Source organism: Mustela lutreola, chromosome X (genome assembly GCF_030435805.1).
Source record: "Mustela lutreola isolate mMusLut2 chromosome X, mMusLut2.pri, whole genome shotgun sequence".
In the NCBI taxonomy this organism is placed as follows: domain Eukaryota; kingdom Metazoa; phylum Chordata; class Mammalia; order Carnivora; family Mustelidae; genus Mustela; species Mustela lutreola.
The window spans coordinates 30,358,429-30,386,316 of NC_081308.1; the positions used below are offsets into that span (position 1 = coordinate 30,358,429).

General features: G+C 37.5%; 1 pseudogene; it reads right to left on the bottom strand.

Moving 5' to 3' along the window:
- Nucleotides 1-20,794: 20,794 nt before the first annotated feature.
- On the bottom strand, nt 20,795-21,802 carry LOC131820912 (poly(A) polymerase alpha-like; annotated as a pseudogene).
- Nucleotides 21,803-27,888: the final 6,086 nt, after the last annotated feature.

Consider the following 27,888-nt stretch of genomic DNA (forward strand, 5'->3'; position numbering starts at 1 on the left):
TGAGTCACTGGTTTCATGTGAGTTTTAGGAAACCATTATAATCTATCCTATTATCCAGAAAATAATCTACTGATCATAGAAATAAGTACATAAGTAACCATTTGCAGATTATGAGCCAACCATCCTTTGAATTCCACAAGCACCCAAGAAAGAAACACTTACTTGAAAAGCACAGCAGAGAAATAGGCAGCAGGTGTCATCCTTTTGGGATTCGCTTGGAGTAAAACAATCTCTGGTTCCATCAAGGCAGTAAGAGGGTGCTCATTCTTTTGGCTGTTACTGTTCTGTTTCCTAACAATGCAGAGTTACATTTGTAGTTTGTTTATAAATGGATAGAAAATACCTCCACATTTCCAAACTGACACATTTTTAATACCTCTCCGTCTTTCAAATTTGCTAAAATTGTTGATTATTTCCTTACTGGCCGACTTAGCACTTGTGAAATTTTACTTTCTTTTTTTTTCAGTCATAGAAGGTACTTTATTTTGGAAATCATAACAAAAATAAGATGATATTCACTGAATTATACAATTTAAATTCAAAATGACCATTTTAAACTATGACTCTTCCACTACCTACCTGTAAGATCTTGAGTCAGGGAGTTACCCTCACAGTTTTGTTTCTTATCCAAAAAGTAGGGTTGCTCTGATTATTAAATGCACATGGTCCAAGGTATAATTGCTGAATGTATATTATCTGCTCTTTTATGCTAAAATACCTTAGATCGGATGCCTGGGTGGCTCAGTTGGTTGAGCATCTGCCTTCGGCTTGGGTCATGATCCTAGCGTCCTGGGATTGAGTCCCTCCTCCGGCTCCTTGCTCAGCGGGGCGCCTGCTTCTCACTCTGCCTGTTCTGCCTGCAGCTCTCTGCGCTTCTGCTTTCTCTGACAAATGAATAAATAAATAATCTTTAAAAAAAATACCTTAGAAATAGGAGTGATTGTGTAGCTCAGTTGGTTAAATGTCTGCCTTGGGCTCAGGTCATGGTTCTGGGTTCCCTGCTCAGTGGGGATCCAGCTTCTCCCTCTCCCTCTTTCTCTCCTTCTCCCCCCAGCCCTCTGCTGGTGCTTGCTCTTGCATGCGCGCTCTCTCTCTCTCAAATAAATAAATAAAATCCTTTAAAAACATGAAATAAAATACCTTAGAAACACCAAGATAGAGTAAGTGAATTTGAAGAGTTCATTGATAATCACCTATGCCAATCCTACATTTAACTGGTGAGGAATTTGAATGAATTGCTGGTGATTACAAAATTAGTTAGTAGCAGAACCAAGGTTTGGGTCTAGATTTCTTAATTGATGCTCTAATTTTCATGAACATTTCTTAATTCTAGTTCTTATAAAGAATGTTTCTTAGTTTTAAAAAGGAAAGGAAACAGTTAAAAGCAGTTGCTGACTACTCATGGCAATTTCCAGTTGTAATAGCACTTTCATGAATAAAGAATCCAATAAATAAATATTATAGTAACTCCGGATGTTCAATGTAGAACAAGATAAAGTGGCCAGATGGTTCATTTCAATGTAAAAATATTTTTCTTGACTATTTTAAGACTTCAAAAATCTAAAAGAAAGCACTTTCTTCTCTGACTTAGGAGGAGAAAAACCAGAACAGCAAAAGTGCAACTGTTGAGAGTGGCGAGGATTGGGTTGGGAGAAGGTTGAACTCACTACCTCACAAAATTTTATCTTGTAATGAAGAGGGGATGGATCCATTCTGGTTTTTCTATGGAGAGAGTATACTCCAGCAGAATAAAAAGAGAGGATTTCTAATTATTTTGAAAAGTAATGCTTTCCATTTTGCTATCATAAGTATATAATGCTATGTTGATTGAAAATTCAATATTAAACTAGCTGTCAGTTATAATACTGAGCATATTACACATGCTGAGTTAATTTACCTTTAGAGTTATCCTAAAAGGTATGTACCATCTCCACTTTTGTTTGAAGAAATTGAAGAATAAAAAAAGAAATTGAGACTCAATGTAGTTGTTTATTGAAATGAGAGAATCATAGTTTTATTCTGGGTTTCTAAAAAAAAATATTGGGTTCTAATTCTGTGAGGTTGCTATGCCTTATTTAGGCCACGGAATAGTCCAGAAGAAGCCCCACATTCGCTGCTACCGGCTGGGCAATGGACAAGAGCAGAACTAGGGCTGAAGTTCAGTCAGTTAAGAACTGATTCAGCTAAAATGATTGTTAACATTTGGCAATATTCCTGCACCACTTGGTGATGGCTGTTGCCACAAACTTCCATGTGGATCTCCCACCTGCTTCCTACCAGCCTGCTTGACACCTCCTCCCCTGGGAATTTTTAGATTTCCCCACAGTCCAGTAGGCAGGAAGCATAGGTGATGCAGCAGAAGGTTACTCTACCCTGCCCAGGGCTTTGCCCAGCAGCGGAGTGAAGGATAGTGAACTACCCACCTTCTTTGTCATCCCATTGGCCAAAACCCACCTGGAAGCCAGAGAACAAGGGAGTCTAAGATATGCAGTCTGTTGAGGCCAGCTGCCTGAGGCTCAGAACCAAGCAGGGTACAGGTAAGAATGGATCTGGTGGGGCCAGTGGAATCTAAGAAGCATGGCAGTAGGATGGAACATCATAACAGAAATTAAAATGAGCTCTAAAGCAGTAAATGAATCTGTAGTTCTGGCACAGCTGAGTTTATGGCCCTATGTTCATGTCTGATATAGGAACCCTAAATTAAGAGGAAGAAAGAAGATGATCTGGGTTTCAGTTCTTTCCAGGGATAGTAGGTTTATGCTGCTGTTATTTCCTCTTCTGATCTAGAGGTTTCTGAAATACCTCTGGAGGGGTAATAGGGCTTATAGATTCTAGAGGAAGCTATGTAGATGCAGGGCCCTGAATTTGCCTATCATCCTCCAGCTGTTGGAAAATGTCAAGCCTTACCTCAAATTTACTAATATTCACCTTGTTGACGTGGGAATATTTGCTGAAGAGATGCATTTATGATAATAGTCTTTGAAGTTAGACTGTGGGGTTGCTGGCTTTTCAGAACCCTGGAAGGCTGAGACATGGATATTTTCTTAAAGAGACATATTTAGGGAAAAAAAAAAGGAAACATATTTAGGAAGACCTTACTTTCTCTTAACAAATAAGTAATGTGAATATGCTCTTATTCAGTTTTGTTCAAGAGACAAAATATCTAGTATTTATAAACATCTGCTAAATAGAAACATATAGATTTTCATGTTAAGTCTTCTAAGAGTACTTTGTAAGTGTGATTACAGGAGAACAATGATATAAAAGCCTGAGTATAAAACAGTGGGTATTTGAACGTTTTGCAATTCTGACAGAAATTTACTTACATTAGAATATCACAGGAAGCTATGTATGATGAAGGCACCCAGAGTCTAGTGAGAAGTCGTGTAGCTGTGTGATACCCCCAAAAGAACTGTATTATCATGGTACTTCCATTAAGCTCTATGTAGTTGGTTAATGAATCTGGAAATTACATTATTTCCATGTATTAGTTTTCTGGGGATGCTATAACAAAATTCTACAAACTAGGTGGCTGAAACAACTATATATTTTTACAGTTTTAGATGATAGAACCATTTAAGGTGTAGGTGGGTTTGGTTTCCTCTGAGGCTTCTATCCTTGGCTTGCAGATGGCCGCCTTCTTGCTGTGCCCTCATATGGTCGTCCTTCTGTCTATGTTGTTTGTTTCCTAATTTCCTTTTCTTTTAGTGACATCAATTATATTGAATTATGACTCACCATAACGACCACACTTTAACTTAATGATCTCTTAAATCCCTATCTCCAAATAAAGTCTCCAAATACAGTCATGTTCTGAGTTACTGGGGTTAGGGCCTCAACATAGGAATTTGGGAGGGACTCAATTCAGTCCTCAACACTCTATGAGAACTCTTCACACTAATCCATAACCCTTTCGATGTGCTGTACTTAACTATGTGCTGCATGCAATATTTATTGACATATTTTAGTTGGATGTCTATGCAATATCCATTTATCTCCTCCCCTTCTTCAAATTACCAAGATATTCCCTTAGTTATCCATCTGTTAATGATGGTCAGTCAGTATATTCTATTCTCTTTATTTTTTTTAAAAGTGTATTTATTTGAGAGAGAGAGAAAGAGAGAGGAGAGCATGAGGGGGAGGAGCAGAGGGACAAGCATACTCTATGCTGAGCAGGGAGCCTGACCGGGGATTCCATCCCAGGACCATGAGATCACGACCTAAACTGAAACAGGGTCAGACACTTAACTAACTGAGCCACCCAGACACGCCACCCCCCCATTCTCTTTAGATCAGTTGCTGTACGCCATTCTCTTTGGCCAGTCCCTGGTGCAGTGCTGGACACATGATCTATGCCAGCCCAGTTACTATATACCTATATGTTTCTTTCTTTTACTGTGGCAGGTATTTTTTCTTTTGAATATGGACAAGAAAGCATGTAATCTTTGGAGTTGTTGGCAGCCATCTTGTGACTGTGGAGGGGAGCCAGGTCTAAGATGATGCTGTAGAAGGAGAGACATGAAAAGAATCAAGACTCTTGTAGACCCCATTTATCTTTTTAATCAAATCATCCTTGAAATTAACCCCACATCTGGACTTTCTCACTATGTAAACCAAAAACTTACCTTTGTTGTGTGGGCCATATTCAGCTTGGTTTTTTTTTGTTTGTTTGTTTTTTGTTTTTTGTTTTTTTGCAGCTGAATGCATTCAGATACTTTATGTTTTTCCATCTTTCAGAGACAACCTTCCATCAAATCAATAAATATTTATTGTTCATCTACTCTGTATGTGCCAGTCACTCTACTAGATGCAAGACACTATTATACACATCAGATAACCCTTATTTTTCTTAGCATGCAAGTCTACTTCAGGAGATAGAATTTCATTAAATAATCACACAAATAAATGTAAAATTGCAACCTTTCTTGGGCACAAAAAAGAAGTCCACCCAAGGATATAAAAGACCATAAAAGGAGGAGTTCACTTAGTCCTTGTTCCAGGTAAGGTTTCCCTAAGGAGGGAACATTTACCCCATAATTTGGAAGAAAAGTACCAGTTAATTAGATGACAGAAAGGAACAACATGGATGAAGTCTATGAATAGGAAGGAAGATGGTACAGCATTTAAGGAACTAAGTGAATGCCAGGATGGGTGGCTCATGTAGGGAGGGTATGGCATGGTATTCTTTTAAAACAATACTTGTTGCAGAATCTGAGATCTAGGACTTCTCTCATGCTATCTTTTTGCTTGAAAAGAAAGTTATGATTGCCACATTATTGAAATTTTCATTAAATAAACCCCAATTGCCAGAAAAAAATTAGGTGTCATTAGTTCGTGGTGTTCCTTACCTCAAAGGTGAGACAACAGATACTCCTTGTAAATTTTATGCTGAAAACAACTTGGACATTTCTTTCTCCACTTTACCTGGAAATAAATCTGGCATAGTCAATATATGCAAGGATTAGTGTAGAGTTTCTGTGTGTACATAGACATTTGTGCGTACGTGTGTATATGTGTTTATAGACGTGTTTGTGTTTATTTTTGAATGTGTGTGAGTGTGTGTATTTATGAATGCCTGTGTTTCTATGCTTATTTATGAGTGTATGCATATGTGTTGGATATGTGTATATATTTATGAATGCGTGTGTATGTGCGTGTGTAACAAAGGCACTAGATAGAAGCTTGGCTCTGTCCCTGCTATGGGCCCCGGCCTAGGCAAAGATATATAGTTATATTCAGAATCCATTATTATAAAGGGATTTTCCTGTAAGATTGTCAAAAGGTTATATTAGGACACATGGAACATTTACCAGATTCTTCAAAGTTTATTCCAAACATCATCATCAGTCCTTTCTGGCTCCTTCTCTCTGGACTCCCACAAGAACATTTTAAGCCTGTCGATCTTTCTGCCAAGAGTCAAGTTCCAAGGGCAGAGAGAAGTCTTGGTTGAACAGAAAACGAACTCTGGACTGACGCTTTGAGGACAGATCCTTAATTTCTTAATTTCTTCTCTCCAAGAAATCCATTTATGAGTGATATCTTTCTTATAGAAAATGTCTGCAGCATTGCCTTCAGGTTCCTTATGCAATAAGATATGAGGAGCATGGTCTAATGGATGTAATGGGAGATTCAGCAGAAAGAACTACTTGAGAGGAAAATAGTAGGCAACACCTTTACAGATACTTTACAGATCCCCCAACTTAATCACATAGTGGACATGTTTTGAGAAAATATTTTCAGCTATTATATGCTGTGAAGCTGTGAATAGCTATTATATGCTATGAAGTAGAAGGAAATATCAGAAGCTATACTTTCTGTTAAGTATGCTATATTTCCTGAGTCATCTAAGACAACTATGTTATATTTAGTTATATAGGTAAATATGAAAATAGTACATGAGCTATTAAAATAACAGTTTGAATAGAAAAAGAGCAATGCTGCCTGGCAGGAGAATATTGATAAATGAATCCTAGAAATCAGTCATGTTAATTCAGAGAAGAAAAGCATTTTTCCAGCTATAGAAAGCAGTGTCATTATTAAGAACAGACAGAAACTGAATTTAACAAATGGAAAAGATTTATGAATCAGGATTACACATGGCTGCTAGCTCAAGAAAACCCTCTGAACAGCGGCTTTTATGCACAAAAGTCTAGGAATAGGCAATCCACAGTATTAGGAGGCTCCCTAGTCTTTTTAAATTTTTAATACATTCTCTCTTGAAGATTTTATTTATTTATTTGTCAGAGAGAGAGAAGACAAAGGGAGAAGCAGACTCCCTGCTGAGTATAGAGGCTGATTCTAGGTGCAATCCCAGGACCCTGGAATCATGACCTGAGCCAAAGGCAGACACTTATAACTGACTGAGCCACCTAGGCATCCCAGGAGGCTCCATATTCTTTTCAAGCACTCACATTCCTTTGATTTTCCTGCCTTACCACATGTGGTGTGTATGGCTTTCACCCTCATGGTCACAAGGTGGCCGCTGGACTTCTACTCATCATGTCTCCCCATTTTCCAGGTAGGAAGACAGGAAAAATATAAAAGAACAAGGAAAATGTTTTTCTCCTCATGATCATTTGCATTTTTATTTTTTGATAATAATCTTCCTCAAGGACTTTGGTGTGAGACTTGTTGTATGGCCTCCTCTAGGTGCAAGAGCGGCTGGGAAGTCGAGTATTTTCCTGTCTAGATTTAAGAGTAGAGGAAAGTGAAGAATAGGTTGATAAAGCTGTTGAGTGAGCCAACGTATAACATCTGCCTCAAGGGTAACTGATCTTCGCACACTGTCTCTAAGTCTGGACTGCCAAGGGAAAAAGTCCAGGGTATATTATAGGGGGCAGTAACTAAACATTATTGGTTTAAACACAGGAAACACTAAAATAGTAGTGAGAGAAATATTACAAAGATGGTTGGTGCCTGTACTAGGGTGAATAGTGTACCCTCAAAATCCATGACCATGTGAGGGTGCCTGGGTGGCTCAGTCAGTTGAGCATCTACCTTTGGCTCAGGTCATGATCCTGGAGTCCTGGATAGAGCTCTGAATGGGACTTCCTGCTCAGCAGGGAGCCTACTTCTCCCTCTCATCCCTGTTCATGCATGTGTGCTCTCTCTCTCTATCAAATAAATAAAATCTTTAAAAAAATTCATGACCATCTAGAACCTCAGCATGTGACCTCAGGGCATGGCCCTGCTGATAACTTGGTTTTGGACTTTAAGCATTTAGAATTGTGAGACAATAAATTTCTGTTGTTTTAAGGCATTTGGTTTATGGTACTTTGTTATGGCAATCCTAGGAAACTAATATAGGGCCCTACTGTGAAGTTCATAGAATATCAGATTTAGAATTGAGTAATTATACTGTCAACCAGTATCTCAAAGTGTTCTCAAGTGTCTTAGAAGATGTTGGAAGATGTTCTGCAGCAAATGATTTTGATGGAGAAATAAATTTGAGAAGTGCTTCATATCTTAGCTCTAACCTGGAAATTCACACTGAGTTTTTGGGACATCAAAGGTTATGAGAAGTAGAGAAATTAACTTTATTCTGTTTACCCTATATTTTTCAGGTGTATTTAATCACAGATTACTGTTTTCCCCTCATCAAACAGCATGTAATGTGTCCAGATACCTATGTGTTCTGAGGATCTTGGATGAGAAATACTAATGTAAAGGACAAGTCCCTGAAGGGGTGGTATGACCAGTGTAACATTTAGGACAAGGGATCCTGCAGAAGTGTATAAGATGACATGGAGAGTAAAGGAGCAGAAAGCAGGGAGAACAAGTCACAACAGGGAGGGTGGTGGTGACAAGAAAAAGATTAGTGAAGGGGTGCCTGGGTGGTCCAGTTGGTTGGGCGTCTGCCTTCACCTCAGGTCATGATCCCAGGGTCCTGGGATGGAGCCCCACATCAGACTCTCTGCTCAGTGGGAAGCCTGCTTCTCCCTCTCCCTCTGCTGCTCCCCCTTCTTGCGCTCACTCTCTCTCTGTCAAATGAGTAAATAAATAAAATATTTTTTTAAAAGATCAGTGGTGCAGAGATAACCAAGTGAGAACACACAAGGTGTGAAGAAGACATTAGCTGAACAACTCTTTCCTATTTACAAAACAATGACAGAATTAAACAGACCTTTTCTTTAAAAGATTTTATTTATTTATTTGGCAGACAGAGACCACAAGTAGGTAGAGAGGCAGACAGAGGGCGGCGGGGTGGGGGGGCGGAGCCAGGGAGCAACCTCCCCGCTGAGCGGATAGCCTGATTCAGGGCTCGATCACACGGCCCTGAGATCATGACCTGAGCTGAAGGCAGAGGCTTTAACCCAGTGAGCCGCCCAGGCGTCCTTAAATAGACCTTTTACGGTGAAATTTCTTTTGTGAAATTTTGTGCAATTATGGACTGGCATTCATTGTAGCCCTGTAGGAATTTCATGATTATTTTATTTTTTTAATTTTGGTTTCTTTCTTTTACTAGACATATGTAAAATATATTTTTCTATTTTACCTAAATGTGAGTCCTTTAAAATAAATTTATTTCCTTACTTAAAAGAGAGAGAGAGCGTGCACACGTGAGTAGGGGGAGGGGCAGAGCGAGAGAGAGAGAGAGAGAGAGAGAGAGAATCTCCAGCAGACTCTCTGCTGAACATGGAGCCTGAGGAGGTGCTCGATCTCATGAACCTGAGATCATGACATAAGCTGAAACCAAGAGTCAGACGCTTCACTAGCTGAGCCACCCAGGCGATGCAGGTGGCATTCACTTCTAAGCAAGGTCTAGTTATCGGTAAATTAGTTTAAAAGGTTTACCTAAAAAACATCTGTCATAAACTTGTTTGTACCACCTCCCTTACTTAACATCTGTCTAAAATTAATATCAGAATATTCTAGGCTTTGATGACAGGTAATTCTCTGGAACTTTCTGCTGCTACTGCACCTAACAATTCTAAGCCATGGTGGTTACTCCAGGTTGAGTGCTATAGATTTGTTCTATCCCTACTTGAGGGAACAACTGAATAAGAAATGGCAGTTGCATTTTAAATTGAGGTAACATTTAGAAATGATTTAAGAAACTTGATTAATGACAACACAGACTTTTAAGATTTAGTCATTAGGAGACTTGTTTTTACCTTTTTCATGTTTGTAACAGGTTCTAAATAATGTTCCATCAACCTATTATAAAGCATTTATAAATGGCATTGCATAGAATTATTTACGTGTCTCTTGAAAATGATAAAACACTTCTTATAATAAATTATTATGGAAAAGGCAATGCTATTAATCATTCATTGAATGTTAATAACATTTGTCAATGTTTATTTCCCTTAAAGTGGCAAGAAAAATAGATATTTCATATTGAAAAATATCAACTGAAATAAGGATTTTACTTTTTTCAGATTTGACTCTGGACTGAAACAGATTTTTACCTTTTAAAAATTCTAGTTACTGACATTAGTATATATGAAAAGAACATGTTTGCATGTTTTATGATACAGTCTCCACAATAAAGAAGTCTGTGAGAATATAATACATAAGGAAAAAATTAAAGTTGAATTATTCACTCTAATTTTATTTTCTATTTTTTTATGCAGTATAATTTTAAAACATCCTTTGTATTCTTTAACAAAGAAAGGGTCTCTAAATACTTATTCACATTCTTATTTAGTGTATTTATGCCATCTTCTGGTGATGATCAGTTAAGTTGGAAATATTCAAATTAATAGGTCCTGATAGCATCAACTACTTTGGTATTTTCACACCAAGGAGAAGCTGGAAGTAAAGTCAAATTTGGGCGAGACTGAACAAAAGAGCCTCATTTTGAACTGTGCTTTGTTGAGTTTAGATCTTCAGGAATATAGAATTTTGTATGTATGGCCTCTTTTTCATGACAGATATTTTCTAACACAAGTAAAGACTTCATGGAAATATACTATGAGTTTCACAGAAAGGCTTCTCTGTAGAATTCCTCAAACTGAAAACTGAAAATCGCACCTTATGAATCAGATGATCTAGGTTCATATTTTCCTCTGTGTTTATTTCCCTTTGATATTCTCTAACTCAGGTCTTTTAAAGCCCCTTTCAGTGGAAAAATCAAGGGGTTCCAAAGACCCTCTTTAAGAAGGTAAGCTTTAAGATTCCTGAATTCTGCTTCATCTGGAACAGCTCCATGTTAATTGAATTTTTTGAAAATGTCCAACTGAAACCACTACTTTAACCTTAAATAAAGTCAATAGTGCTGTGAGATGTTTAGAGATTTTTGTAGCTATTCAGGAGTTTCTCTACTTGTCTCTCTTCCAACCTCCATTTCAACCCTCAACCAAGATGGTGGTCTGTTTAGTAACAAGCAAGAAACAGAATGAATTTCAGGAAATATTTTGGGGTTTTGAGGTACAGTCATAATTGCCCTCTGGGAAATTCTCATTCCATTACTATTGGGTGTTTTATTTTAATAGGAAGGTCATAGTTTTCTTCCCTAATTGTTCAAAAGTTGTAGACATGGCTGGCAAAATAAGAAGTATGGAGAATTGAAGTGAAGTTTACAGGACATTCATTCTGGATTAATATAATTATAAATTAATTCCTCAAGGTAGATACCTATGATTTGGAAAAGCTATCATTTAACACAGCATCAGATAGGCCCAGAACCAACTGATTGGTGAAATATGTATGAAACTTTAAAGTATTTATAAGCACAAGTTCTGTTTGATTATTATATGGTATAATGAATCCCTCAGTTCTTGGTTTAACATTATTTAACTAATTTGTCATATTTTTATTAAAACACATATATTTGCTGATATGATTTTATTCAGTAAAAACATCCAAAATAACATTTTTAAAATTTTTTTTAAGATTTTATTTTATTTTTTTATTTATTTGACAGAGAGAGGGAGATCACAAGTAGGCAGAGAGGCAGGCAGAGAGAGAGGGGGAAGCAGGCTCCCCGCTGAGGAGAGAGCCCGATGCGGGACTCGATCCCAGGACCCTGAGATCATGACCTGAGCCGAAGGAAGAGGCTTAACCCACTGAGCCACTCAAGTGCCCCCAAATAACGCATTTTTATTATGAAAAATTTAACCATTGTTATTGAATGCTTACTAATTTCTAGGAAGTACACTAGGTACTTTACATATATTATTGCATTTACTTCCATTTTGTTTAAGATTTTATTTATTTATTTATTTATTTATTTATTTTTATTTATCTATTTATTTATTTGACAGAGAGAGAGCACAAGCTGAGGGAGCAGCAGGCAGGGGGAGAGGGAGAAGTAGTCTCTCTGCTGAGCAGGGAGCTCAATGACGATGCAGCATGGGGCCTGGGATCACGACCTGAACTGAAGGCAGTTGCTTAATGGACTGAGCCACCCAGGTGTCCCTATTGCATTTAATTCTTAAAGCAATTTGCAATATCCTGGCCTATTAGTAGATTCTTTTTTTCTCAGTAGGCATAATGGGATATTTTCATATTGTATTATAAATAAATTTTCCATAAAATATGAATGCTCTATATTAGAAATAAAGAACAAAAACATAAAATGAACATCGTAAAACATCAAAGTAATCCTATTTTAATTGATTAGACTAATATTTTATAATGTCATTGCTCATATCAATCACTGTTCTCATTTTACATTTGGATATATATGTTCTAAATATTAATACACAGATAAATATATATTGGTAGCTACATAGAATATGTATAGATTTTAACTAGGATCACATTAGTTTTATCACATGATATGCTTTTAAAAACTTAAGGTTAACTTTTCTTATATAGTGAGAAATTACTTGAAGCCACAATTTCTAATGGTTGTATTCCATCATATTAATTAAATTATCTGTTTCTAAATATTTATTTTCTGATACAGGACTTGATTTCTGCAACCTTAATTTGCAACCTAAATCCTGTGCTCATAATCTAAAATTTTATATCTGTACGGTGCTGTTTATAATGCTCTACATGTGTATGTTTCATTATGTTAAAAATTGTGATTAAATCATATCTATATAATCTAGGGTAGTATAATTTTATTTGAAATGGAAATATGATAAAGAGTTTATATCATATATCTTGTTGACTAATGTTAATGGCAAAGTGGTCATGGCTTTCAGGTGAAGAATTGTCCTTAGGACTTCAGTTTAACAAGTTAGAGAAGAAGAGAAAAGGTGAAAGGAAATTATCAGCTATCATAAACCAACTCAGACACTCTGTAATTCCTTAGTTCTTTGATCCATAGCTAAACATACTTCTGCTAATCCAGAATACTTTCTGAATGATGACAAACATATTCAGGTACTAGTTAAGTCTACTTTTATAATGAAGTTACTTTTTTTTTTAAGATTTTATTTATCCATTTGACAGATCACAAGTAGGCAGAGAGGCGGGCAGAGAGAGAGAGGAGGAAGCAGGCTCCCTGCTGAGCAGAGAGCCCGATGGGGCTTCATCCCAGGACCCTGGGATCATGACCTGAGCTGAAGGCAGAGGTCTTAACCCACTGAGCCACCCTGGTGCCCCTATAATGAAGTTTCTTATTTTCATATTGAGTTAGTCCTTTAGAATTTTTTGAGCTTTTTTTTTTTTTTTTTCAGAGTAAATATGTGGGGGACAGAATAACCAGAACTGAGTATGAGCCATCTGTTATACACTAATAATTTTAAGGTATTCAGTGATGCCTTATTTAATGGATTTTAAGTTTGCTTTTTTGTTTTAGGAAGAAGCTTCGTTACTGACAGAATATAGTGTCATGAGAAAAGAATGGAAAAGGTGATATTCTGCTTGAGAATGCCTTCACATACACCTCATCGTATGATACTCTCCTGCACACCCAATAAAGCCAACTTTAGAGAGAACTTTTAATACCAGATGAGGAAGTTAAAACTAATATAAGCCCCATTGCCAGTGTTATGTTGATTCCAGATCCTCCTTTTTTGGTTCTGTCAAATGCACTGCCTTGTAACATTGTAACAGTGTTGATAATGACAAAAATAAAAATCAGGGTAATATGGCTTCAAGTTAGAGGGAAATAAAATTGAGTGATTTAGATGAGGCTAAGTTATGAAAAGCCTCAAAAATTGGATGGAGTGGCGCCTGGGTGGTTCAGTTGGTTAAGCAGCTTACTTGTGATTTCGGATCAGGTCATGATTGTGAGATTGAGCCCCGAGTTGGGCTCCATGGACAATTTAAGTTCTCTCTCTCCCTCTCCCTCTGCCCTTCCATCTCTTCACCGCCCCTCCCCCACTAGAAGTGGTGCAGCAAACAAAAGAAAGACCTTTAATTTGGCAGAATGAAAATATTTTGGGAAAGATTAATCAGGGATAGTAATTTTATCTTTTAGTTGCTAGAACCTAAATAAAATATTGAATTACATAGATTAAGAACATCCTATATTACCAAGTAAGTTCACTTAATAGAGCATAGAAGCAACCTATATAGTGTATTCAATCATCAGTCATCAATAGGACGAGTTAAATCAGTCTTCAATCAAGTAACAGCCTTAAGCCCAAGAAAATAAGAATATCACAAAGTAACAAATCATTCAAAAGGGGATCAGGAAAAACATGAATTAATAGAATATAAACTGTCCTAAAAATTAGGAGTCTTACCTAGTTTATACCACCATCTGAAATGGCTTTCTTAATTCATTGGGCCTTATGGACCTACCGTAGAAAATGAGGGAATTGAAAATCATTATCTTGAAAGTTTCACCTTGCAATATTAATGTATTTCCCAATTCTAAGATGCACATTTTCCACATTTTAACTTCTCTGAAATCAGGACATGTCTGTATCTTCCAGTTGTCATTGTCCAGGTACCAACTATGTTGTATTTGTTGTTGCCTGCTCATATGCACTCTTAGTCATTGCTTTTAATACCATTTCAGCTGAGTTATGTTACTAAACAAACATGTTGAGTTTCATTGCTTTACACTTTTATCAGTAATTATAATATCATGCATTTTGGAATATAGAATTATTTGGCCATGAAAATACAGCACTGGGGTGCAAATTTAATGCTATTAAAGAAAATATTTATCATTGGGGGAGTGAACACCATTTCATGGTTTTGTGCAAAGAAATATAAAAATGCTTCATGAGACGGAAGAGAGAGTCCCATCATGAGTAGACGTTGCTGTTGTAGGTTTTGTTACATTCTTTTGGAATTACCTCATATACTCCAAGAGATGTCACTTTAGGCAAGAGAAATTTCCAAATCTCTTGGAAATAGAAAACTTCAAAGCAAAAAAAGCTTGTATGACTAGATCATGCTAAAGCAACTTACAAATTGCTTTAAATTAAAGCAATATATATTAATTTAGATTGTGATCTATTTCTTCTTCAATTGTTTTAGTGAGCCTTACAATTGATGCTGTTTTAGATCTGAAGAAACTCGATATGTGATTCTAAGCAGCCAAAACGGATTTTTCAAATTTCAGGCATTATCTCACATATTTTACTCAACATGTATGATTCTAGATCTCTTATGTAGTTGACTCTTAAGTTATGCAGAGTCTTAAAAAATTGCTCTAAATGCACACCAGATTGGAAAAATAATTCTGTTTTTTTTTTTTTTTTTTTTTTTTTAAAGATTTTATTTATTTGTCAGAGACAGAGAGAGCGAGCGAGCACAGGCAGACAGAGAGGCAGGCAGAGGCAGAGGGAGAAGCAGGCTCTCTGCCGAGCAAGGAGCCTGATGTGGGACTCGATCCCAGGACCCTGGGATCATGACCTGAGCCGAAGGCAGCTGCTTAACCAACTGAGCCACCCAGGCGTCCCAATAATTCTGTTTTTTAATGGGAGGAATATAAGTTTTAGTTTCTACTTTACAATGTCTGCATAAAACTAGATATAGAATCAACATTATATCCAATTTTATACTTAATATCACAAGGAACTTGTGAGCAAACTCTAAACAAATGGACTGAACCACTAAGGATCATTAATTGAGTTGCACTGACAGCTGGGAATCATTAGAAAGAGATTTTCTGCCCTTAATTCAGTTGTAATTATCACACACAAGAAGTTATGATCAGAGGCTAAATGTCATCCCTGCATCAACAGTCTTGATAAGTTTTATAACTTTCAATCAGTTTTCAGATTCCAAATGAAAAATCCCAGATTACCCTCCAATTATGAAGTGCCATCAGATTCTCTAATGCCAGAGTAAAGTAGGCACAGTCCTTACCTACATATTACATAGAAGGCTAAAACTGTGAAAAACTGCTTTCCAACGTATGTGTGTTTTAAATAGCCAACTCTGCAACATTTTCCCAAGAGTTGCTTTTCTGGGCTTTGTGCGTCAGTTATTTTTCTTCATGGATGCAGCAGTGTTTTGCAATTATTGGCCATCTTTTACTCCTGATTTCCCTTGTAGAAGATTGATTAGCACAATCAGTCACTGGAAAGCAATTTTCATCACCAAAGGCAGCTTCTTTTCTCTCTTGATTAGCAGCCCTGCTGCAAGTTATTCAGCAGAAATAGATAATCCGCAAGAACACTGCCAGACGAACATTCTGATAAGAAAAAGAGGGTTGAACCTGAATATTGCTGACAGTATCCCCGGTAGACAATTGATCAAAGAAGCCTTGCTGCCTCTTGTTTTTGTGATACTATTCTTTTATTTAGACAACAGGGCCTTCAGTACTGGTTTTTGTTTTTCTCGCTTCCGTATGAATCTGTGCATCTTTGAGAACACATATTTGCCCGTGATCTGTGTGAAGTGATCATCACAAGCCGATAATTCCTTATTTCCACATGTATTCTGTCAGCCACACTAAAAGCAGTGAGTGTCTGTCTGAAGGAATAAGTCAAATAAAATTCAAGTGAACCAGATAATTGTTTATTCCTTTAAATTATGTACTGTTACATAATAAATCTTAGCTCTCCAATTTCCATTTAAAATCACTTTAGGGAGGAAATATTTGTGTTGTTAGAGGGATAAAAGGGGGAAGTTCAGCAGTTCTTTCTTCTGCTGGATTTACTTTCTCTGCTCAGAAAGAATAATGCACGTGGAAGCAGCAGAATAGAGGGGAGAAGTTAATAGATTTTGGAACCGTCCATATTGTGTAGTAGGTCTACGTAGGTCTACTACAAGCAGGGCTACATAATAGCTGTGTGGCCTTGGGCAAGTGAATTAACATTTCTGAATCTCCATTCTCTCATCTGTAAAATGAGCACAGTCTTGTCAGCATTAGAGGTAATGTATACAAGAAGCCCAACTCAGAGTAGGTTCTCAGTAAATGAGAGCTTTTAATTACCTGCATCTATATCGACCTACCTACCTACCTATTTATTTAGGCATCTAGATAGGTAGATAGATAAAATAGCAAAAAGACTAAGTTGAAGCTCTACTTTCCTGTCCCTACCTGGAAGTGAAAGTGATAGAGAATCCTCATCTAAACATTTAACTTCACCAGTTTTAGCTCACACAGTGCTGAAATTCTAAGTTGCCCAAGCAGTGCTACATCAGATGATAAAACAATCTGGCCATCCAAATCCAAATGGAGAGCCATTTCATTTTTTAGACTTTAGTCTCTAAAGAAATGGCTATGTATGTTTACATAGACCCTTTCCAAAAAAGGTCTTAGATCTAATTTGTATGATATGTCCCCAATCATAACATCTTATAGATTTATGAAAATAAATGCCATCCCCTTTTGTTCTTGGATCTGTTCTTCATAAACTAGAGTGATCTCCTTAAAATGTCAAGTGGACCATGTTAAGTCCTCCCCAGAACTTTTCAAGGATTTCCCATTATACCTAAAATACTATTTTGAATCCTTTGGGAGCGGACCTTTGCCTTCCTCTACACGCTCTTTGCACTCACTCCATTGCCGTGCCAATGCCCTGTCTGTGCTACTCCTTCTGGGCCTCCTTTCATTCCCTCCAACACTCAAAGGTCTCACCTTAAGGACTTTGTTCATCTTTCTCCTTGCCCTTTCGATACTTGGCTTCTTCTCATCCTTGAGGACATGCTGCACATTATTACTTTTCAGAGAGGCCTTCCTTGAGTCTTCAGTTGAAATTAGGTTCCTTGTATACTTTAGCAATATAAATTTACACTTTATACAGCACTCCTCATGGCTCTTCTCTGTGTCTACTTACGTGATAGTGTATTCCCTCCAGACAAGTCAATATGTCTGTGCATGGGCTTTATCTGTTTCACTCAACACAGTATCCTTAGAACCGAGTGCAGTGCCAGCATTTCTCAAAACAGATGAATTAATGCTGTCTCAAGTCTCCTTTAAATGGACAGGATAAATTCAGTCAATGGATCTGTTAAAAATAAATATATATTTCTCCCCTTCTGAGGATCTCCTGTCCATATGGCTTTGTTTTGCTATTTTTCTTATTCAGGTGGTTATAAATGGTTGCTATAGATACTGATATTAATCTCTGAAATCTTTTCTATAACGGAGTAAGAAAATAGTGTCATTAGGGGAAAATGGTTTAATTGATGAATAGAGGAATTCAGGGAATGTCAAGAGGACAGAGTGCTATTTGGGGCCATGGAATATGGGAGAAATCTCCTATACCAAGGTGATCAATGGATTTGAAGGATAAGCATATCCAACATGCAATTTAAATTTACTTGATATACCATGTTTATACATTTTTCAGTAGAATGCTGTTTAGAATCATATTCTATTCACATTTGGCTTGGGCCCTCATGGAGTAGAGTGTATGTCTCATATTAAGTTTTCCCTTAGGATGGAAGAAAAGGAACACTCCTGAGACACAGAGTAGAGGATAAGAATTAACTTAAAGCAGACAGCTGGAGCTGGAGCTCTCCCTCTTCTCTAACACCCCTACCAGGAATTTACAAAACTCCTTGATGGGATATTGGACTATCTACAAGGATCTGAGACCAATATTACCTAGATTTTTTTTAAAGGCCCTAGACTGTGTTTCTAACAAAGAGCTTAGGGTTGTTAAGCTTAAGGACATCATATAGTTGACCAAGGGCTACAAATATAACTTATTAAAAACAAGCTTCAGATATTGATGTTAGAAATGTTTTCTAGGAATTATTTAATAATTCTGTTAACACTGTGTCATCTCTGCCATAAAATAGGCCATAAGTCCATTGAAACCACATGAAAACAAAAAAAGACCTATTTGTTCCTAATGCTTTACAGTTTTCCAGGATCTAGGAAGACAGCTTTGTATATCTGTTATAACGTTTTGTAACTGTAACTTAAAAAGTATTATATGTATGTAATGAGCTAGACAATAAAATGTTTTTTAATTGTACACATATACATACATACACACTCAATAGAGATAGAGATATACACATATCTATGCATGCATATATATAGTATATATTACCTGTATCAAAATATATCTAGTAGAAGTATTATAAATGATTTCCCAAGATAACTCCTAAATGTATAGATAATAAAGCTTATCATTAAATTTATCTAACCATTTATAATAAAACCTAAATCTCTAGCTCTAAATCTCTAATGTTTGTTCTAAATGAACAGCTCCAGCTGCTATTTTTATGTTCTTAACATTAGAAAATTATACTTTTGTCACAGAAAATTACAAATACTGAGCATAGTTAAGTATATTCCCAATCCCAGTTTCTTTAATCCTGAACATTTAGCATATTTCATCCCTGAATTTTTCTCTGTAAGCTTGGTATTGGTTGTTGCTCCTGTTTCTTCCTCCCTTTTCTCCTCTCCCTCCTTCCTGCCGTCTCTTTCTTTTTTTCTTTCTTTCTTCCCTTCGTTCTCTAAGTTTGTTATGTTAAAAATGTGTTTTTAATTCTGTTTACAATATAGCTCTTAAAAAATAAAAGGAGTCTAGATATTTCAAGGCAAAACAAACTCAAAGTCCACTCATGAGATACTACATGTATCATGTGAAAGCAACAGTCTGATCTCTAGGTTATGAAAACTAGAATCAAAAAGTCACTACAAAGAAAACGTCCAACTTTCCTGCTTGGCAAAGTTTGGGTGCAATTCTGCAAAATGTTTAATAAGCTGAATTTTCCCCATTGTGTCACAAAATGACAAAACTGAAATCCATGCTGGGGAAGTTTCAATCTAAATCCATAGCTACACAAAACACCATACAAAACACAAAACATTATACCTGTTAGTGTAACAATATTTTCTTAGAGAGTGGGAGGGAAGGCAAAGTGACTACAGAGAATGAAAATGCGGGAAGAAGAAATAGTGTCTACTAGATAGCATAAACTAATGGTGAAAAGAAAGCCTCAGTATATCTCCTAAGGGTGTTAAGACTATACTTCAACTTTGGAACATTAGTTTAGACAGAGAGAGGAAGGGGCACCTGGGTGGCTCAGTTGGTTAAGTGTCTGCCTTCAGCTTAGGTCATGATCTCAGGTCATGGTCTCAGGGTCCTGGGATTGAGCCCCACACCGGGCTCCTGCTTGGCTGGGAATGTGCTTCTCCCTCTCCCTCTGTCCCCCCCCCCCCCGCCCCTGCTTGTGCTATCTCTCTCTCTGCTTCAAATAAAGAAATAAAATCTTTTAAAAAATTTTAAAAAGATGGGGTGCCTGGGTGGCTCAGTGTGTTAAGCCACTGCCTTCAGCTCAGGTCATGATCTCAGGGTCCTGGGATCTAGCCTTGCATTGGGCTCTGCTCCGCAAGGAGCCTGCTTCCCACACCTGCCCCCCCCCCCCCGCCTGCCTTTCTACCTACTTGTGATCTCTGACTATCAAATAAATAAAATCTTTTAAAAAATTTAAAAAAGAGGAAGAGTTTGAATCATTGCAGTTAAGCATGAAAAGTGCAAATATGATAGAATAAGCCCAATGGAGGATTCATAAAACATGTTTGGAAAAATCTGTTTTATTTGTCCTGATGAAGAAAGAGTAAGTTTCTCAATATCTGACATCCTTCATGGACTGTTGTTAGCAAATTAATAATAACACTCCTACCTCTGCACTTACTAATTAGGACTTCTGAACAAATGTGGATTATCCCAGGAAATGAGGTCACCAAGTAAATCTAAACCATTTCTTTCAGTCATGTTAACCTTATCCACTCTATTCTCCTTTATTTTTTTTTTTAAGATTTTATTTATTTATCAGACAGACAGAGATCACAAGTAGGCAGAGAAGCAGGCAGAGAGAAGGAGGAAGCAGGCTCCCCACCGAGCAGAGAGCCCGATGAGGGGCTCTATCCCAGGACCCTGGGATCATGACCTGAATCGAAGGCAGAGGCTTCAACCCACTGAGCCACCCAGGCGCCCCTATTCTCCTTTATTTTTATTCTCCTTTTTTTTTTTTTTTTTTTTTTTTTTTTTTTTTTAGCACTTGAAGACAAGAGATTGAGTTAGCAGATACTGTTTATGGATCCCTGAAGTTGTTGACAGGTAAATCTCAGTTTTATTGAAACTTTGATAGTAAGAATAGGATTTGCAGACTGAGCAAGGATATTGGAAAGGTCCATATTAGGTGTTTTGTGAGGGGCTAACAGAGAAGCCCCTTAGTTTCTAGTTGAGTTGTAATTTTCTTCATATAAAGTTGTTCATTTATTTCTGTTTTCTCATGTCCATTCAAAACAAGACTGTTAGCTTCTTTACTTGTTTTATTCCCTTCTGTTTGGTTTTCTTGAGACACTCTATTTTATTTGGTAAGGATGTCCTCTTGACTCCTACTACAGGAATAGGTTATTTTGCTGCTATATTCCTGAAGGTCTAGGTGGTTGGTTTACAAGGCATATTGAAGACTGGACTCTAGGGACAGTAGGCTTTGGTCATGGAGAAATGGTTGGTTGTGTGGCACTTTGAGACATGTTTATACTCGATGTACACCCTGAAATTTCACTCACATTTACTTGTGGTACAGAAACTTCACTAGCCTGAGTGTTGGTCACAGATGTTGCTGTTGCAATTGGAGCAGAACTGTTACTGTCCCAGGAGCTGTCAGGACAAGTCAGTGGACCTGTCTTCAGAGCAAGATTCCAAGAAATTTAAATTAAGAAAGATTCCATAGAAATTTCTAGAAGGTTAATGCATAGGCATGAAGTTATCACTGTCCACTGAGAAGTAGAGACTATGGTCACTCAGACCTACCAATCTTACATCTTCTGTTGAAAGATTTTTCCTTTTCTGAGGCACATGATTAGATAGTATTGAAGTTGATTTGTTTCTACATGTGCTACAGCAACTTTCGCATGAACTTCAAATAGTTTGCTACTTACGGCATGCCTGTGAACTGTATCTGTGAACAACTGAATGTCATAGGGTAAAGTAACACTGAGATTATCAGAGTTTTTTAATTTTTTAGACACTGAGTCAATCACCTCTATAGTATGAAATTTTTTCATATTCTTTCTCATCCTCCTTTTCAGTCTTACTGTGGGCCAGTTTTCTCCTTTCCCCTGGATAAAATTTCTGACATGACTTCTAGTTTTTCCAGTCCCTCCTAAACAATAAAAAAATTAATCTCTTTAAAGCACTGACAAGTTCAATATCATCTCATAATGACTCAACTCCAGTCTAGTGGTATAGTAGTGGTATTTCAATTGCCAAACTTATTCAGAGTTAAGTTTTCTCCCTCCTGAGCACAGAGCTTCTTGAGTATTGGAAGCTCGTAACAGGAAAGGACAGAACTATCAGTGTCTTATCTTATCTTCATTGTTTGTTGATTACTATATGGCTGACCCCAGGGCAATGGTGAAAAGGACTGGAGCTTAAGTGGCTAGACCAGTTGGAATCTGGTGTTGGGGCACTTTGGCGATAGTCTTTCCTTCCTAAGGGGTGCATTTACAGGGTTCTTAGCAATTTTCCTATTGGAGACCTCCCACTGCAACTCCTTGGTGGGAGGACTGCCTTTTGTCTGGTTGGCTATATCCAAACTCACCCTTGGCCTCTGGGCTTTTAGCTCTTTATAACTGGGGTCCCTACGTATCTCCAATCGATCACCCAGGTCAGAGTTAATACTGATAAACCCAGATTGGATCCCTTTTTTCAAGTTCATGTTTGGTCTCCAGGAAACTGCACCTCTCCTCAACCTTGGTTGAAAGAGGAGCTGGCTCCCGGGGCAACCCTCTCCACTCTGCCAGCAGAGTGAGGGACAGTACCAGCCAGAGAGCTTGCCTTTAGAACTAGTAGGCAGAAGTCAGAGCTTTTCCTCTCGTTCCTTGAGCTCTTGCAAACACACTTAAAGATTTTCTTATCGATCTCAAAGCTCCTATCACTTAAGTTGAGGGAAGGTGAAGCACAGCACAATTAAATATTTCTTGAAATAAATCCTCTCACCACTACCCTCCCCTACATTCCCACCAGCATGGGTAAAATGAAAAAGAAAATACCAAGGGTTAGTAAAGATGGGGAGCCCCTGGAACTCTCATATACTACTGGTAGAAGTATAAATTGGTGTAATAACTAGAAAATGCTTTGGCATTATATACTCTAGCCAAACATGTCTAATCTCTGTGACCTAGCAATTCCACTCTTGAGGCATATATCTAGCAGACAAGCAAGCATATGTTCGACAAAAGCATATTCATAGAAGATTTATGTTCTACATACATACACAACAACACACACAAATATATCAAAAACACAATATTGAGCAGATGAAGCCAGGCACAAAAGTATATATACTGTATGACACTATACAAAATCCTCAACATAGGTCAGGTTACTCTATGTTATGATAACAGTCAAGAATGGTGAGGAGATTGGCTGGAAGAAGCTTGAAGGAGGAATTGTGGCACTGGTAATATTCTGTTCCCTGATCTGGTGCTGGCGTTCTGCGCAAATTTAGTTTCATAAGATTTTATTGAGCTGAACTCTTAACAATAAATGCACTTCTCTTTTGAATGTAATACTTGAGTAAGAACTATAAAGCAAAATAATACCAAAACAAGCCAACAAAAATGAAATTAACTGTCTTGACTTTTTAATCTCACCCTCTTATCTGAAAGGAGATAGGTGATCTGTTAATTGTGTAACATTCAGCATTGGGCCACCCTCTTTGCAAATCCTGCATAGATGAGCCAGCCCCTTGGCTTAGATCAAGTGGTTACCAGGCAACTATTGTTCTCTTCTCAGCCTTTGTGGCCTCTTTCTGAGCCTACAGGAAGAACTGCATTTATCATCCTGTGACATAAATGATATGCTTGGTACAAAGCTATCAGAAACTTAGGGACCCAAATGAAGGCTCTGCACATGCTCATTGGCACAGACTGTAGGTCACAAGGTGCCCAAAACCTTAAAACAATAAAACCTTACCAAAGGGGACCCAAAATGACAATGTTTCTACGTTAGCCTTAAGGGTTACAATTCTAGACTCAATTCTGCCAAGATCTTTTGCTAATATCTCTCTTAATTCATATGGGTTATGGATTGACACAATGATGAAACAATTGGGAGGGCTTTGTGGAAAATGTGTCAGAGGGGAAAAGAGATTTATGCCATTAGCCTTTGTTAATTCTTTTATCATGATGTAGACAGGCTCTCTGAAATGAGCAAATTTTTAAGGTTCTTTGAGTCTGGTTATTCTTTCTCATATCCACATACATACTCTGGACCCAAAAGAGGCTGCACTGATTCAAGCAGTGCCCAACTATCAGGAGATTTGGATAGACTCTCTGAAACTGAATTACTAGTCACAGGCATGAAGATTTTCATGTTTCAAGATGCACACTGACAGATTGCTTTCTATTTGGCAATGTCACTAGCAACACACGGTATTATCAAATTTCCCAAATCTCTACTGACACTGGGTAGTATTATTTACTTAAGTATCTGCATATATTATATGTGTATATGCATATATGTATATATGTACATGCGCCCACATATCTCTGATGGAACTTTCATAGGTGGAAATGGCCTTCCTGACATTTTAAATTTAAAGAGAGAGAAAGCATAGTGGCCATCATTTTACCTCCTACTTTTTAGGAAAAATCTTTTCAGCACAAAACGACCATTTTATTGAGTTGCTGTTATTCTAACAAAATATAAAACTGAGCTTCTGATCAATCTCTAGCAAAGAAACTCTATAAAGGAACATAAAGACAGTGGTCTCAGCTTCCTCAATTAGTTTAAAAATTGACAATTACATTAATCTCAGAGGACCTTGGTAGATACTATCTGAAATGGTATTCATTCTTTTGTTCAGAGCATTGTCTAGTGCCAAGCTAATGCCAAAGTAAATTATTAGCCATTATTTTTTCTTTCTTTCTATAGCTGGAATATGGAGCAATTCCTGCAGGGTTTTTTTTTGGGGGGGTATGTAGTTTATTATAACACATGTTGTAATTTCAGAACATATTCTCTTATAACCATCTGAAATTATTATTATCATTATTTACGAGACCATTTCTGAATGGGAAAATTTCTTCAGATATACCGAGGAAAATAATGGAGCTCTTAGAATTTTCTATTTTAGTATATTATGAAGCAGTAAGACACTTGCTTTATAAAACTTGCTTAGAATCTTAATAATGCTTTTTCAAGATGCTTCATACTTTAAGAGAAGCTAGATTATTATAATAGAGCTAATGATTATTCATTAGTTAGTTAGATGTTAGTTAGATGTTAGTGCTAACATCTTTACTCATATTTTCATACTCTATAAAATACCAACTTTTAAGAGCTTTTTTGAGGTATACTTACATACCATACAATTCACCCATTTTAAGAGTACAGTTGTTTTTTAGTAAATTATAGAGCTGTGAACCATTAACCACAATCTGAAATAGTCCCATTTGCTCAGTTAAATTCACTCCACTGTCCTACCCTGAGTCCTTGGCAAAGACTAACATGTTTTCTGTATCTATAGATTTACCTTTTCTGGATATTTCATATAAGTGAAATTACATAATACATGGTCTTTTGTATTGGCTTCTTGCATGTAGTTATTTTTTCAAAGAATCATCTTTGTTGTAGCATGCAGCAGTAACTACTTTTTTGTTGCTGAATAATATGCTTTTTGGGAATACCAAGTTTTGTTTATACATGTATCAATTGGTGAACATTTGGGTTATCTTTAGTTTTTGACTCATATACAATACTGCTATGAACATTTATGTTTAAGCTCTGTGTGGATGTGTGTATTTATATCTTTGGGGTAGATACTTAGGAGTGAGTATCCTGGGTAGTATGGTAAATTATTCTCTCCACTATCACAACTCACACAGCTGTGATGTTGGCCTTCCTTGATCGTTTGCCTCCAAGATACCTATTGTTTCAGATTGTCCCTGCATGTGGGTTGCCAGATCTGATCAGCTTCCACTGGCAGTAAAGCTCCTGATTCTCATGGCTTGCCCACTTTAATAGAATCACCATCCAGAATGAGCTTAATTGGGGGCAGGGGAAAAAAGGGAGGAGGTACAGTTGAAATGCCATAGACGGACGTTTGTACCTGAGGCCTGAATTCAGCAGTTTTTCAAGCTTCTCAGATCGTTATATGCCTTTGGTTAATTTGCAAACAATGTTCGAACGTAACTGTTTTGACAATTTGTCCAGTTGTGTGATTGTGTGTCGGGTAAATCTGCCAATCCCCTTACTCCACCATTCTGGAAGTCTTGTCAACTTCTAAATACCAGTTTTTAAACTTTTTTAAAAACAAAACTATAGAGGCACCTGGCTGGCTCAGTTGGAAGAGCACACGGCTCTTGATCTCAGGATTGTGAGTTCAAGCTCCACATTGGGTGTAGAGGTTACTTAAATACGTAAAAACTTAAAAAAAAAAAACCAAAAATATCAAGGCTTCTTCTTTAGGCACATATACATTTTCATATATAGATTACTGAGAATCTTAAACATTTTTCATAAAGAGCCTTAGGAAAAAATTGCTGTACGAGTATACATAGGGTAGATAGTGTTATTTCATGGAAATATGCTAAGTTTAGGATGCAATAAAATATGAAGAACTTTCTTTTTGTCATGCTACCTCCCTGTAAAGGAATAAATATGAATCTTTACCATGCACCAATAATGGGGCAGTACTAATGTTTTACATTGTTTAGAAATCTTTGTTATCCTACTCCCAAATAATCCAATCCCCCTGCACACACCCACACACATCTTGCCATGAGTAGTGACATTTAATTAATTATGCACATGATTTCCAATAGCTAATTTTGGATTAACTTACTAATGTCAGTGGGGGGCTCCATATATGCATAGTACTGGCCTGTTTCTTCTGGGAAGAAAAGGTAATGACAAGAAGATTCTGGGCTCCACTGCTGGGCTCCCACAGGCTATTTAAAAGTATTGAAGTAATGTTCACTTGGAAATCTCTCATTATAAAGTCTCTCTCTTTCCACCCCACAATGCCCCTCTCTGCTACACACACACACACACACAGTTTGTCAGTTAATTGCCTGTGGCAAAAGTTAATGTTCTAATAAACTAGGTATTAACTGATGTAATGAGTGGTATCATGTGGGTTATTGCCATTATAAACCATACTTAACAGTTTAGAAAATCAATAACATATTAAACAAAGGTTAGTGCTTCTGGAAGAGTTCCTTGGCAAACAGTTGTTTTCTGACAGATTGTGACTGATTCTTCTGCTTCTTGGAAGGTAGACACGTTCTGCTGCCTCAGTAACTGTTAAGAGTTTGTGTATATGGCAAAATCGCACGCGCGCGCACACACACACACACCAGTGAACCAGAGAAGCATATCTCAACTTCCATCAGTGGAGCAGCTCATTTATGATCTACAGATTAGGCAGGAGGGAGGGAAAGGGAGGGCGGCCAAAATCCAGACCTGATGCTCCTTTCCTTTGCTTCCTGCACACACGAAAACATTTACTGACATAGATAATTAGAGGAAAAGCACGGAGTAGGGTGACATATTTGGCAGCTTTCTTTAAAAAGGAGTTTGCTGTGCCCAGCAGGCAGGAGTGGTGCCGATCTCGCGCAAGCCCTCTTGGGGCCGCGTCTATCTACCTAACATTGCTGCTTACACACTTTCTCCCGAAGCAGCCAGCTGTGAAATGCAGATTCACAGAAGACTCAGAGCCAACAGTTCCCAAGGCAAGATGGTCTGTATTCTGTCAGAATACACTCCTCTACCTGAGCTTCTGGAGAGTCAAGTCAGAGAAAAACCAGGAAATACGTGTGGGGGCAATGGGCGAAGACAGCATGATGTGGACTGAGCCTTCTTGAAAGAAGGAGTTCACAGTCTCTATGAAACATGTGCTGTTGTTGTCAGAACCCCACACGCCACATTCTAAGTCCCTTCAAGAGGCATATGTCTATAAGTTTTATCCTTTCTGCATAAAACCTCATTTCATGTTTACTTTCCCCTCTTCCCTACTATGTGTTCTATGGCAAAAAGTTATGAACATGAACACTATCTTATTAACACGCCAGAGGGGCAAAGGTACTAGTAATTATTTGTAAAGAATCAAAGAGATACCGTGTAAAGTAGAATAAAGAACATTCGGCTGGGAGTGGGA